A 13,051-nucleotide genomic window follows, 5' to 3' on the forward strand; every position below is an offset into this window, starting at 1 on the left:
CAGAAGAATAAATGTATATACTTGTATCAAATTTAACATAAAGAATGACATATTTTAATATTGTGTCTGACTCCAACACCAACACGTGTTTGTCCTGCTACAGCTCTTAATGTGAAAAATCTCACATTAAGAGCTGTAGCAGGACAAACACGTGAACTCTCAGAATGGCCTCCATTTGTCAAAATGACATCCATTATGAGCTAAAAACGTCCAACAAAAGGAGCAAGTGCTGACTCTCCTGGTTGGTCCAGCTAATGTGTGACCCCCAGCGGCGCCTCCTGTGATGTTTTTAATTTTTGCCTTAGACAAACTTCCCTTAGGCAGCATCATTAGAAGGTACAGAATACATTTTCACTGATCTGCAGATGACACCCAACTTTATCGATCCATGAAGCCAGATAACACACACTAATTAGACTCTCTACCACCAGGGGGCGGAGTCAGAGGCACTTCCTTTGAGTTAAACTAAAGAATGATTAAACACAGATTTTGTGCGTGTTTTAAAAGAGAAAATGAGGAACGCTTCACGAATTTGCGTGTCATCCTTGCGCAGGGGCCATGCTAATCTTCTCTGTATCGTTCCAATTTTAGTATATGTGCTACCGAAGTAACACGACAGCTCCAAGGACCCGGGAACTATTTAAAGCCCTCCGTCACGGAAGCTGTGTGAGTCACGGTTACAGCGGGAAGACGCTTAAACTGCGTTTAAACTGATGGGAAACTGCAGCAGAAACATGTCTGGGTGCTGCTGGGTCGGTTATACATCTGTAAGAAGACACAGAGGCTCAGAGAGCGCCAGTCTGAGTCTGTTCCTCTTTCTCTGCTTTCACTTTGAGCCTGTGAGACACACGGAGGCATTATGGGTAATATACACAGATCAGTTGTACTCACACGCTGCTGATTGGACGGCTGAAGGCAGCAGAACAAAAACCGACTCAACAACCCTCCCACCCCCGACTGACTTTCACCCGCCCTACAGGCCGGGAGAGAGACACCATCAGGAGGCGGGAGGAGAGAGAAACCCGGCCCTGCTGCACTCAAACAGAAAGACCTCCACAGGGTCTGGATCTTGCATCAGGACTCAGATCCGGAGGTTTTTCTGGATCCCAGCAGGACCTGGACTCATTCTGCTGCTGACTGCCTCTGAAACAGCTCCCATTTTAAAACCACTTTCAGTTATCCCAAAAAGATTATTATGTTCATTGTGTATGACCTCCTTGGCTTTGGTGATTCTCCAGGTTGGTCCAGCTAATGTGTGACCCCCAGGAGCCCCTCATCTATTAGCTCTATTAGGGACGTCTCTACACTAACGTTAGTTCAAGACAGCTGTTATGTTCTTTTCTGCTTTTTTTTTTTTTAATAACACCAAGGCATTCTTCTTCCTTTAATTTATATTATACATGCTTCCCATAGGCAGTATCATCAGAAGGCATAACATACATTTAGAGAGAGCATATAACCCCTGTGCTTGCCTCACTGGACTGGCTGCCTGTGTACAAACATTTTAAAATTCTTATGTTTGTTTTTAAACGCTTTAACGATCTTGGCCCGGCCTTACCTCTGAGCTTCTTCATCCCTACACACCCTGTCGGGCTCGTAGGTCAGCTGACCAGTTGCTCCTGGAAGGACTGAGATCCAGGAGGAAGCTCAGAGGGGACAGGGCCTTCTATCTTTGCTCCTAAATTATGGAATAACTTGCCCTTAGACGTTAGAGAGGCCCCTTCACTGTCCGCTTTTAAAACACGTGTTAAAATCCATTTTTATTCTTTGGCTTCTGACCTCAGGGAGACTTAGTTAACAACTAATTTAAGTACAAGACAAGCTAACTAATTATTTATTTGACCTTTTTTTTTTTTTTTTTTTACTTTATTTGGCTTTTAATTATATTTTATGTAATTTTATTATATTCCAATGTACAGCATTTTGCATCAGCTGTGGTTGTTTTAAAGTGTTTTGTAAATAAAGATGATGAAGAAGAAGCAGAAGAAGAAGATGATGAGATCGCTGAAATTAGAAATATCCTGTCTCAGAGTGAAGCTGAAAAACTGGTTCATGCATTTATTACTTCTAGGCTGAACTACTGTAATTCATTATTATCAGGATGGCCTAAAGCTCCCTGAAAAGCCTTTAGTTAATCCAAAATGCTGCAGCAAGAGTCCTGACAGGGACTAGAAAGCCAGAACATATTTCTCCAATATTGGAGTCTCTTCACTGGCATCTTGTTAAATCCAAAATCAAATTCAAACCCCTGCTCCGGCAGGTGATGACGTACCTACTTCCGGGTCGAAACTATTCTATGTTTATTAAGGGTGTTGTGTTTTTAACATTTTTTAATTCTTTGTATCTTGCACTATTTAATCTGAACAAACCCCTAAAAAAGGCAGTGATCTCCGTCGGCCTCTCTCCGTTTTTATTACCGCTATTCATTTTAAAGCTTAGTTTTTAAAACCTTACGATGCTACAACAGCCCAGCTCATGCAGCAGTATATTAATGACTATGTCACGGATCACAGAGTGTACAGGTAATTGGACGCCAAAAAGCAGACTCAAAACACCAAACTATGTATAGATTTATTGATTAACTCATGAATCTTTAACGAAGTCGGGGGAACGAAAAACTAAGGCTCACGCTTTGGGGGAAAATGAGGAGCGCGGCGCCCATGAGGGAACTCCAAGGTCGTGTCCAAATTCATGGGCTGCATCCTCCTGAGGACCCGGCCTTCGCGGTCTACGTGGGCCGGGTCCTCAGAACGTCGGGTAGGCCGGAAGTAAGCGGCTGGGGAAATTGGACGGCCTAGCCTTCTGATTAGCGTCACTGCTGTCTCGGTGGAGTTTAATAAACTCGGCCGTCTGCTCCTTGCTATCTAAATTATAACAGGTCACTGGTGTAAATTCTCAACTGTCTCACACTTCTGTTTAATCAGTTTTCTGTTTGACGTTTATTCAGCTGTGTGAGCTCGCGAGCTCCAGACTAGCTATCGAGCTGGTGGGTCTCCGAAAACGTCGAGGCACTTTTGCTAATATGCGATATCTCGATAAACCGAGCAGATATTTGATGTTTACACAGCTACTTTCTCGCCTGAAAATATGTTAAAAGTTTATTTTGTGACCCAGAAAGATTAGTAAGAGTAATTTTAAAACCTTATAAATGTAGACCTTAAAATAATCTGCAAAGCTCTCTCAAAGAGATTAGAGAAAATAACCCCCCTCTTAATTCATCCTGACCAAACTGGTTTCATAAAAGGTAACCATAATAAACCATAATATTATCTCTAAATGCAGAAAAGGCATTTGACAGAGTTAACTGGAAATTTTTATTTGCAACTTTACACAAATTTGGTTTTGGAAACTCTTTCATAAATTGGATAAGAATATTATACAATTCCCCAACAGCTCGTATCAGAACAAATGACCAGACATCCTCCAGCTTTTGTCTCTTGAGGGGCACCAGACAGGGATGCCCACTCTCCCCTTCACTTTTTGCAATTTTTATCGAACCTCTAGCAGCAGCATTTAGACAGGCTACAACAATTAAGGGCATAAAATGTAAGAACGTAGAACATAAAATCAGTCTCTATGCGGATGATGTGTTGCTTTTTCTGCAAAATTCACAAATCAACCTCTCTGAGGTAATTACTCTAATAAACTGGTTTTCAAGAGTTTCAGATTATTCAATTAACTGGCCAAAATCTACAGTTCTTCCCATTAACTGCTCCTTCCATAATTCATCTTCTGCCCCACTACAATCTGGAAATATTAAATATTTAGGTATTAATGTTTCTCCTAAGCTTTCAGACTTAATTAAATTAAACCACATCCCACTTCTAAAGAAAGTAGAAGGCGATCTGACTAGATGGAAATCTCTACCCATATCACTTATGGGAAGGGTCGCCACTATAAAAATGATGATCTTGCCAAAAATAAATTACTTATTTTTAATGATCCCCAACAAACCATCACAAGATTGGTTCAGATCTCTGGATTCACATATTTCTAAATTCCTTTGGAAAGATAAACCCCCGCGTATCAGCTTAAAAACGCTACAAAGAACCAAGGATAGAGGAGGATTAGATCTGCCTAATTTTCACCAATACTTCTTAGCCAACAGGCTTCAGTTCATCTCAGAATGGTTAAAATGTACCCTCTTAGATGAGCCCTGGCTAGATGTTGAACAGGCACTATGCAATGATCTAGAGATTTCAGACCTACCATTTATTAGCTCAAACATCAAAAGACATGAATGCTTTAAAAGCATCAACATCAGCTTTTCTCTGACAGCATGGTGGGAGTTTCTAAAAATAACGGAGTCTTCATTAATCCCATGCAAACGTACACCTATCTGGAATAACCCTGACATATTACAAAACAATAATATGATTAATTTCCCAGAATGGAGTTGTAAAGGAATTAAATACTTAGAACATATATTAGAGGGAACAGAATTTATTCCATTTGACAGACTAGTTACACAATATGGGATCAACAAGAAAAGATTTTTAGAATATCAACAAATTAAATCCATAGTAAAAAAGAAATTTAACCTCAGTCAAGTTGAATTACAAACACCACCAAGTGTGGTTCAATTTCTTACTCTTAAATCCCCCAAACTATTATCTAAAATATACAGAACACTTTCTAAAATAGATGAATCAATATCCCTTCGTATTGCAAAGTGGGAAGCAGATTTATCAGTCAGCTTAGACCAAAACGTCTGGTCTCAGATGTGCTTAAAAACCTTTAAATTGATTAAAAATCCCAATCTGCAATTAATACAATACAAAATACTGCATAGAGTGCACTATACAGGTCATCGAATGTTCAAGATGGGCTTTACATCCGCCAACAACTGCTCACACTGTCAAGGCAATACACCAGACAATTACATCCACGCTCTTTGGTTCTGTCCACCAGTGCAGAAGTTTTGGCACGAGATATGTGAAGACTTATCAAAGTGTCTGAAATGTAAAATTCCAACCTCCCCTTTAGTATGCTTGTTGGGAAATTTGGATGATGTCACTACAGAAACTAATACAGTCCACATGGTTTTTACTGCCCTATGCATCGCCAAGAAAACGGTCCTCATGAACTGGAAAAATAAAAATAATCTTAATTCTAGCCAATATAGAAACTATCTAATAGATCACATTAGTCTCGATATAGCCTCTGCCACCACATTAGATCAATCCCTCTGGGCTCCTTTGATCGGCTCCATCACCTAGCGGGGTTGGGGGGTCGTGGTTTGGTCCCGCCTTGGCTATTGTGGTTGATGTGGAGGTTGGGATGGGCTTAGGGCACCTGGAGGACCCCTAGAGACGTTATCCCTGGAGGGCTTAACCCGGGGGTTGTGTTCATAACCTGGTTAGTGGCTCTGGTCGCTCTCAGGGGTTGTTCTCCTCGTGGCCGCGTGCAGCGGGGCTGGAGGATGGTCTGTGCTGGCGGATGTAGGTTACTGGCCTGGTGGCCTGGCTGCCCCTGAGTGGATCCAGGGCGGGCGTGGGGGTTTGGGGTTCGGGGGTGCTTCGCCTCCGTGCTGGGGCTCTGGCTGGGCCTTGGGGGCTTCGGTCCTCGTCGGTGTGTCGCCGAGGTTGTGGGCGGGTGGGTGCACGGGGGCTCAGCCCTGGCGCAGGGGGCCTCTTATGCATCGGCCTAACCGGGGGGCTCTTCAACTGGCAGGGAGGTTGTTCCATCTTTGCAGGAGTCCACTCTGCAGGTGGGGGAGAGACATAGGAGAGGTGGAGAATAAACTTAACCTGGGTGTCTGTGTCTTGTGTAGTCTGGGAGATGATTGAATGTTGGGGTGGGTACAGTTTCCTCTGCGGTGGGGTGGGGTGGGCTGCCCCGGGTCCTGTGGGGGTTGGCGGTGCTGCTGCCGTAGGCCCCGGTCTGGATGGGCCTGGGCTCCCTTGCCTTGGTGGATACCAGAGGACGGATGGACCAATACGGCAATGCCATGATGATCCATTTGGCAAAATAAATCCATTGGGTATCCTTGTTGGTCGTCAGACAACAATTCTGACGGCTAAAGAACCAAATGGGACAGGCAAAAAAAATAAATAAATAAATAAATAAATAAAATTTTAAAACTTGGTAGCGGCCGCCATTGTTGGAAACTGGAGTTTGGCTGGGCCGCGCTATGAATTCTGGGATATGGTGGGCCACGAAGGACACACCCGACCCATCCTTCAAATTCGGGGAAAAGGAGGACACATTTGTCAGCTGCATTCGGAGGAGTCTACGAATTTGGACAGCCTTCGGCACTTCGCTGTGACGTAATCGGTCTACAAATGCGGCCTCAGGAGGATGCAGCCCATGAATTTGGACACGACCCAAGAGAAAGGGGAGACACAATTAATAGCACTCAAGCTGTGTCCAAATTCATGGGCTGCATCCTCCTGAGCCAAACTCCAGTTTCCAACAATGGCGGCCGCTACTAAGTTTTAAAATTACTCTTACTAATCTTTCTGGGTCACAAAATAAACTTTTAACATATTTTCAGGCGAGAAAGTAGCTGTGTAAACATCATATCTGCTCTGTTTATCGAGATATCGCATATTAGCAAAAGTGCCTCGACGTTTTCGGAGACGTCTGCTACCCACCAGCTCGATAGCTAGCCGAGAGCTCGAGGGTCACTGAAGCCGCCGAGAACGGCACAACTCCCGGTACATCATTTTCAGATCACCGCGGAGTTTCGCTACTCAGGTTAAACGTAATATATAAGTCACTTAGACAATCTAAAAATGTTATTGTTGGGCTTTTTTCAGTGTTTTATTTGTTCGTGAGTAAATCGGTTTGGCTGAGATTAAAGTTATTAGATTAGATAAAATAAAACTTTATTAATCCCCCAGGTGGTTTTCACACAGCTGAATAAACGTCAAACAGAAAACTGATTAAACAAAAGTGTGAGATGGTCGAGAATTTACACCAGTGTCCTGTTATATTTTAGATAGCAAGGAGCAGACGGCCGAGTTTACTAAACTCCACCGAGACAGCGGTGACGCTAATCAGAAGGCTAGACCGTCCAATTTCCCCAGCCGTGTACTTCCGGCCTACCCGACGTTCTGAGGACCCGGCCCACGTAGACCGCGAAGGCCGGGTCCTCAGGTGGATGCAGCCCATGAATTTGGACACAGCTTGAGGTTACCCGGAGCGAGACAGCTAGACTGCATTAATTGCCGAGGCTTACAGGCAGAGCAGGACCGTAGAGTTTAGAGAGGAAGAGGTGTCTTTGGAGGGAATCCAAAGGAGGGAGGCAATCAAGCAAGAGGACAGGCAGGCAACAGACTACCTTGCCGAATGCTGATCTCTAGTTGCACAAACAAAAATCAAACAGAATCCAAAATCTCACATGGAAAAAGCAAAGATTTAATGCAGAACCTAGTTACCACCGAAAGGAGACTAACAGACAGGCGAGGAGTAGCCATGGAGTGGATAAAAGTTAGTGTTCATCCTCCAGCTGTTTATATTATGCTAACATAGCTGAGTCGCTAGCGATCACATAGCACATCATTATATACACTGGCTAGCCCAACTTCAGTAACCCTGTTATGAAGGATGGAAGGCTCAGGGTTGAGTAATTAGCATCATGGGCTCATCCGATTAGAATAAGAATAAGCAGTCATCTAATCATTCAGGGGGTTCTCATTTTATTCTCCAATCAATAATTCTCAAATCAATGAAGCAAAGAAGGAAAAACACACGTGGACTGCCAATGCTGAAAGAAAACAGATTTAAGTTACTCATTACCTTAAACAATACATAAAATACAAAACCTAAACAGAACCTCACCTCTCCTCCCGCCCCATGTGGGAGTGAAGAAGGAGTGAGCCAAAAGTAAATGCAGTCCTTATATTATGTGTGACAGGTGAGTGCAATTAAGGACAAGCACCACACCCAATCAAAGGTAAGAGAACTAAACAAGGTGTATCTGGTGAAGTGAGTGGGTGTGCTGGGATGTGCTAAAAGGTGGGTCTTTACAACAAACCCTACAAAAGTCACTGCTGTTTAGTTTTCTGTCTTCATTTATGTCGGAGCCGCATGTTTACGTTTGATTTTTTTTCAGAAATCTCTCAGTCAGAACATGCTAAATCATGTTTAGGTGGGAACTAGTGCGCTAACTCCCTGCTAACGTCGAACTCCATTACACGATCTGGGGCAATTGTGGTTCAAGAGTTGGGAGTTTGCCTTGTAATCGGAAGGTTGCTGGTTCGAGCCTCGGCTTGGACAGTCTCGGTCGTTGTGTCCTTGGGCAAGACACTTCACCCGTTGCCTACTGGTGATGGTCAGAGCGCCCGGTGGCGCCAGTGTCCGGCAGCCTCGCCTCTGTCAGTGCGCCCCAGGGTGGCTACAATGTAGGCTTGCCGTCACCAGTGTGTGAATGACTGGATGTGTAAAGCGCTTTGGGGTTCTTTGGGACTAGTAAAGTGCTATACAAGTACAGACCATTTCATAAATTTTGTTTTCATGGATGCCTGGATGTTAAACTTAATTGTTACACCTGGTAGAGAAGCCACACTGATCATTTTATTACAGATGAACGAATTTAGACAGTTTGTAATTCTCTGTGATGCTGCAGTGTTCGTTTGACTTTGAGAACTGAAGGAGAGTTTGGGCCTGGAAACGGCTAATGACATGAGACCTAAAGACCGGACAGGGGGTCATACATTTGTTGGGGTTTTCTGTGTTTTCTTTGTATTACTGTAGGGTCTTTACCGTACAATATAAAGCACCTTGAGGCAACTGTTGTTGTGATTCAGTGCTGTGTAAATAAAATTGAATTGAAGTTGCTGTTTTGTTGTAGTATCATGAAAATGCTGGTTTGCTGTATTTATGATCTCTGGTGTAACACTGCTCATATTTTATATCTGCGCCCACTCTTAATTACATTCAAAATAGGCTTCCAATTTAAACAAATTTCAATATTTACATATTAAAAGAAACTAAATCAATGAGCTGAATGTCCAGCTGAGCAGGTTTGTGCTTCCATCAGGTACTTATATTATTTTGTCTTTCTTGTTTTTAGAGCAATTCTGAGCACATCTGAACTTCTTTGTGTGGAACTGGCTTTATCAGGGCTCAGGCTGCCAAAGTTCATCAAAGTGCATCTGAAGATGTCTTGAGCCTGGCATGATCCAGAAAACAGACGGGTTCAGTTTGGGTCAGGCAGGATGTATGTCTGCATACAGCAATAGTCTTACTGTGTGTATCACTGTGATGTCATTATGGTGTTTTGACTGGCTGGCTGGTCATCACCAGCTGCACCTTTACTGAAGTTCATCTTCGAGTGAGAATGGACATGTTTGATGTGCCTGCTTCTGACCCTTAACCGAGTTGAGAGCTTAAGCACTTAATCTAAATACCCTTCTGTGTTCCCTCCCCTTTGTGTGTGAATGGGTGGATGACTGGTTGTGTAAAGCGCTTTGGGGTCCTTAGGGACTAGTAAAGCCCCTGTTTTTTGAAGTGGCACAAATAATTTGATGCAGAACAGCTGATTGTTCTGTAAATAGTTTGAAATGTTTATTTAAAAAAATGCCTTGGCTGCATTTTTAGGTAAACAGCTGCAAAAAACTTTGTTTGCAAAACTCAGTAATTAATTAATTGCCCAGCATTGAGAATTACAGGACTCTCTGCCAGACCACAGACTCATAATACAAGACAGAGCTTTTTTTTTTTTTTTTTTTTTAAAAAAAAAGAAAGTTGTGTTTTCAAAATTAGAGTTCAAGTTATTTTTACTCCCAATAGTGTTAACATCCTACACAAGTCATGAACAAGATTTTTTCAAATTTTCATTGTAAGTGGGCTAAAGCGGTTAATTAAATGTAAATGCTGTAATTTGATTGTTTTAATAAACCATGTAACATGGATTTGATGCTGGCGTGACCACAGTGCACACATCTGCTGTTGCTCACAGTGGTCCAAGGGATCGCTCAGGAGGTTTGTGCGTTCGCTCAGACACATGATAAATTAGAGGGAACATACAACCAGATTAACATGTGAGTGAAGTTGCCCCCTCCCCCCATCTTCTTCAAATCAAACAAAAATGGTATCAAACGTTTGTGCTGCAAAAATTTTCGTTTGTGCTGCATTCATTTTAAAGATATTAATACAAATTTCTAGAGGTCATCCGAGGTCAGCTCCCCCCCCTCCCACATTAATGGAATCAAACAAAACTGGTGTCAATCACTGTGCTATATTTGTGCTGGTTTGTGCTACTAAAATTGTAGTTTGTGCTGCTTCTGTTTTAAATATAATAAGGGGGGGAGGGGGGGAGTTGGTTGACCTAAAGGTCAAAAGGTCAACCAGTCCCCACATACCACCCAAATCCAACAAAACTGATGTCAAACATTTGTGTTGGTTTGTGCTGCAAAAGTTTTTGTTTGTGCCGCTCTCATTTAAATTAAAAAAAATAATAATAAAATATTAATATTAATAAATATTAATAAAAGAATGTCTTGATGCATACTCAGTCCTCTAGGTAAGTCTTTTCTCTGCACATTTTAACTGAAATAACATGGTAGGGACTTTGTATATTGCATCTGTGTAACTCACCTTGGAGAATCGTGTAGTGTTTGCTAGGAACACCAGTAGCCAATATAGGTAATTGATAAGCACAGCTGGAGAGAGCTTGTGAAAGTGAGTGGATTTAAGAAAGTGAGTGACTGGGGTGTTTCAGTTGGTTTGCTTTCGTTTCTTTCTGAGTCTGTGTGTTTGTGGTACAGTGGAGTAGGTAAGTTATCAGGTGTGATAGATACATGGACAGGCGTAGGTGGGGCAAATGGAGCCCAAACATGTGAGGGAGCTTCTGGAGTTCAAACTCCACAATTGCTGAAGGGTCAAGAAGCAGATAAAGATGTACAATTAAGAGAAGAGCTGAGACCTTCAGGAAAAATGGTGAGTACAACTGATCATTTCATGTAAACTATCAGAGTGTACTATTCTGCTTTCATGTGATCATTTGTTTTGTTTTTTTTGCCTTTACACGCTTAATCTAGATGGAAAGAAAACTAAAACTGAGCACTTGGTGAAAGTGGTCTGCTCTGCCAAAGAGGGAAGGGAGATGTTCAAGGATATTTCATTATAGCCACTTTGGTGGACACTGTGGATGGAAGAAGACTCAGACTATCATGGCACATTATTACTGCCCTGGCATGGAAGGGGACATTCAAAAATGTGTGTGTACATTTCTTCAAGATGAGCATGACCAAAGGTGTGTGTTTTACTGTGCTTTTCTTTGTTTGTACTATGTTGGTTTTATCAAACACATTATCTACAGCTATAAGTCATTGTGCTGATTATTATGAAAAGCAAGGAGAAATTTAGACTGTTTTTAAGAATTTAATGTTACTCTGTTTGTCACTAGGTTGCTCAGTGTCCACAATGCCTATGTAACCAGGGCAATATTATCCCATATGGAAAGGATATATATAAATCTTATAAAGTTTGTATCTGTCTTTTGTGAAACTTGTATGAAAAGTATACAAGAGTGAAAACAGATATAAGATCCCTAGAAAAATTGTATAAATGAAACTTGTATGTTTTGGATACTTCCTAAAACAATATATAAAAGTGGCCACTTTCACGATTAAATCATGTAAGCCTTATATGATTCACTATATGAAGTAGGCCACATCTGATGCAAGTTTTTTCTATTTCTTTTCCATATGGGAAGGGAAATTATACATTCCAATAGAGTTGTTACAGTAATGCAGACAGAATAGTTGATACTATTCAAATACTTCAAACATAATATAACACACTTGTCTTTTTTCCTCATTCACAGAGCCCTTTGAGCTCACTGGAATGGATCTTGTTGGTAAACTAACCTTAACAAATGGCGGTAATCAATATATTTGTGTCATGATTGATTATTTCACCAAATGGACAGAGGCCTACCCACTAAAAAGTAAAACAGCAGATGAGGGCACCGGTGTATTCTTGATCTCTTTTACAAATTTGGTGCACCTAAAAGACTGCTAACAGACCAGGGCTCAGAGTTTTTCCACAAGGTACAACATTAATAAATAAAGCAAATATGTAATTTCAGCTGTGATGACTAATATGATCAACTTTTCAAGGTTATCTATGACCTGTGTGAAACTCTGGGCATCAAAAGAAGCCTCTGCTCACCATGTCATCCCCAAACAAATGGCCTTATGGAAAAATTAAATGGCACAAGCCAGAGGTTAAGTACTGCCATTTTTATTTAATGTTGTAACTACGTCACAAAACTGCATATTGAGTATATTTTTCTTTTTCATGCTACCCAATTTCAGATCCCTCAATAAACTGGTGACTGACCACTCAAAGAGCTGGGACAAATTTCTGCGGTTGACTATGTTCGGGCTCAGAACAAAAAAGCAGGTGACTACAAAATAAAGCCCCTTTTTCCTCATGTTTGGCAGGGAGGCAAGGTATCCATTGGAGATCCCAAAGGAATGCAGGTAAAATGCTATAATGCACTTGAGGGAAAATGTTTTAATCCAGTTTCAGTTACTCGGTGTCCTTCTATTTTGGCAGATTACAGAAGAAAGCATCTGTACGATCATTTCAATGAAGTTTGTGAGGGCCTAAAATCCCATGAGGTGGTGTACGCTGAAGTGACCAAAAATGCCAAAAGCAGCCAAGAAAATATCTGCAGGAGAGAAGCAAAAAGGGGAGATGAGGATAGTTTTCAGGTGGGAGACCTTGTTTTGCGGAAAAATATAAGGCAAGAAGAGAGGAAAGGTGGCAAACTGGATTTGGATATGGTGGGACCCTTTAAAATTATGAAGCCGGAGGGCAAAACTTGGTGTTAGAGAAGGGAAAGAGGACTCTCAACATTAACACAGACCAATTGATAAATTACTTCCAGCCTAAAGAGAGGGTCCAAGCAAAACTGAAGGAACTGTTTGCTCCTTGTGAGGGGCCATCAGCACCACCAGTGTCACCATCTTCCTGTTAGGGGAAATCGCCGGTGCAGTCTTGCTGTGACTCAGAAGATGATGACTAAGGAGACAGTGAAGTTATTTTCTGAGAATGTTGACTTGGCCCCTGGGAAAGAGTTGGAAAGTGAGGT

The 13,051-nt window shown here is 41.9% G+C and overlaps 1 non-coding gene across 1 annotated transcript; it reads right to left on the reverse strand.

Annotated features, from left to right (window-relative positions):
- Window positions 1–508: 508 nt before the first annotated feature.
- Window positions 509–614, reverse strand: LOC146514782 (U6 spliceosomal RNA). The gene has a single exon (XR_014875509.1). It is a non-coding gene; the product is annotated as a U6 spliceosomal RNA (small nuclear RNA).
- Window positions 615–13,051: the final 12,437 nt, after the last annotated feature.

This window comes from Neolamprologus multifasciatus, chromosome 7, assembly GCF_963576455.1.
Source record: "Neolamprologus multifasciatus chromosome 7, fNeoMul1.2, whole genome shotgun sequence".
NCBI classification, from domain to species: domain Eukaryota; kingdom Metazoa; phylum Chordata; class Actinopteri; order Cichliformes; family Cichlidae; genus Neolamprologus; species Neolamprologus multifasciatus.